We start from the raw sequence: 2,931 nt of genomic DNA, 5'->3' as shown, positions 1-2,931 counted from the left end.
CCCCGTGAGCCTAAGATAAACCCTCCTATAGTGTTTTCTGGTGATCGGAGCAAATTCCGCGAATTTAAAAACGCATGTCGATTGTTTTTTTTGTTAAAACCTCTAACCTACACCACTGACCAAATTAAGGTTTGTACCATCATCTCCTATTTAACGGGTGAACCCCGGGCCTGGGCAGATGCTCTCTTTGAAAAGGATGATCCACTCCTTAATTCTTATCCCTTATTTCTAGCACAACTTGCTACCTTATATGAAGACCCCAACAAGCAGAGTACCGCTGACACCCAATTACGGGCCTTAAAACAAGGAAGGAGACCTGTTGAAGATTTCGTGGCGAATTTTAAAAGATGGTCCCCTGATTCAGGGTGGAACGACACATCTTTGCGAACGCAGTTTAGACTCGGCCTATCTGAGGCCGTTAAAGACGAGCTCGCCCGAGCGGATTTACCTGGCACTCTAGAGGGACTGATCCAGACCAGTATCAATATTGACAGACGACTACGAGAAAGAAAGGCTGAGAAGATGGGCTCACCATTTTCCAGTCCTTCTCGGATGTTGCCTGCTGACCCTACTCCTATGGAAGTAGGAATGATACGTCCACCTCTGACCCTTTCTGAACGTGCCAGGAGGAAAACCGAACATCTTTGCATGTACTGCGCATCCCCGAATCATTTGGTAAACGACTGTCCTCTTGTCCGCAGAAAAGAGGGTGAGTGTTAAAATGTCTTGCTAGGGGGACTTACAACTTCCTTTTCTAATCCTTATCTTTTTGTTCAATTAACATTGCAGTGGGACCAAACTAGGATCACCACCAAGGCTATGATTGACACAGGATCTTGTGGAAACTACATTGACATTTGTTTTGTCTCCCTTAATAAAATACCTATTGTTTCAATACCCAAACCTGTCTCCGTTAGTTTTATTAACGGTACCACTTTATCCTCTGGTCCTATCACCAGTCAGACACAGGCACTTCTTGTAACTGCTGACGAGTCTCATGTGGAGACCACCACCTTTGATGTATTAACTTCACCACATTTTCCAATCATTTTGGGACTTCCCTGGTTACACATACATCAACCAATCATCGATTGGAAAAGAAGAACGTTAGCCTTCTCTTCTCACTATTGTGAGACGACGTGTAACCTCCCCACACATGATAGCATCCTGTCTGTATTGCCGGATGACATTATTCCTAAGTGTTATCAAGATTTATCGGAGGTTTTCCTTGAGAAAAACGCTCAAATGCTACCTCCCCATAGGGACTATGATTGTTGTATCGATCTGCTCCCTAATAGCAAGTTGCCTTACGGACATGTATATCCTCTCTCACAGGATGAACTCTCTCACCTTAAGGAGTATCTGGATGAGAACTTGGCAAAAGGATTCATCCGACCTTCTACTTCCTCCACTGCTGCTGGGCTCTTCTTCGTCCGCAATAAGGACTCTAGCCTTAGGCCTATCATTGATTTCAGACAATTAAATGCCATCACCATAAAGGATCGTTATCCTTTACCTCTTATTCCTGAACTTATCGAACAGGTGCGTGGGGCTTCTTTCTTTTCAAAATTGGACCTAAAAGGGGCATACAATTTAATTCGAATCCGTAAAGGGGATGAATGGAAGACGGCATTCAGAACCAGATACGGACTGTTTGAGTACCTTGTAATGCCATTTGGGCTATGTAATGCTCCCGCAGCCTTCCAACGGTTTATAAATTAGATATTCCGAGACTTGCTTGATGTTTGTGTGGTAGTATATTTGGACGATATACTTATCTATTCTCATTCCTTACCTGAGCACATAAAACATGTGAGACTTGTGTTGTCAAGACTACTTGCACATAACTTATATGTTAAATCAAAGAAATGTTTGTTTCATAAAGAGGAAGTACTATTCCTAGGATATATTATATCTAAAAGTGGAATCAAAATGGACATGAGCAAAATATCCTGCATTCTGGATTGGCCTGTGCCAACCACTCGCAAAGCATTACAAAGGTTCCTAGGATTCTCTAATTACTACAGGAAATTCATTAAAAACTTTTCTGCGATTGTGAAACCTCTCACACAACTTACAAGCATGAAGAGACCATTTAATTGGACAAAAGAAGCAAATGGAGCATTCTCTCTGCTGAAATCAAGCTTTACTACTGCCCCCATACTATGCCATCCAGACCCATCCTTTCAATACATCTTGGAGGTAGATGCGTCTAATATGGCAGTAGGAGCAGTTCTCTCACAACGACCAACAAACACCTCACCTCTTCACCCAGTTGCTTTCTTTTCAAAGTCATTAAGTAGCCCCGAGGTGAACTACCCAGTAGGTGAGAAGGAGTTATTAGCCATAAAACTGGCATTAGAGAATTGGCGACATCTACTTGAGGGCACTCAATTGCCAATTCTGATATATACTGATCACAAAAACCTTCAATACCTTCAGACTAATAGAACTCTTTCCCACCGGCAGGTACGGTGGTCGTTATTCTTTCTGAGATTTAATTTTTTAGTAACTTACACCCCCGCAGACAAAAATAAAAAAGCGGATGCACTCTCACGACTAGCCGAGAAAGATTGCGCTGAGGTTCCCTCAGTTCCTATAATACCACTTGAGCGTATTATCGGAGTCGTTCGCTCCCTGAAGGAGGAGATTTTGCACAGCATAGGATTGGATTCACCTCCACCACAACTAACTACTGACGCAGAAGGCTTCCTCTACTACAACGATAAATTATACATACCCCCTACTATGCGAACCAAGATCTTAGAATTGTCGCATGGTGTACCTATGGCAGGACATATGGGTATGACTAAAACTCTCAATCTACTCACTAGGCAATTTTGGTGGCCAGACATGAAGACAACCGTAAAAAAGTTCGTTTCATCTTGTGATATCTGTGCAAGGTCTAAAATTGACAACACGAAACCATCA

This window comes from Pelophylax lessonae (assembly GCF_965119305.1).
Source record: "Pelophylax lessonae genome assembly, chromosome: 1".
Taxonomy (NCBI): Eukaryota; Metazoa; Chordata; class Amphibia; order Anura; family Ranidae; genus Pelophylax; species Pelophylax lessonae.
Note: the sequence above shows the minus strand (reverse complement) of the source record.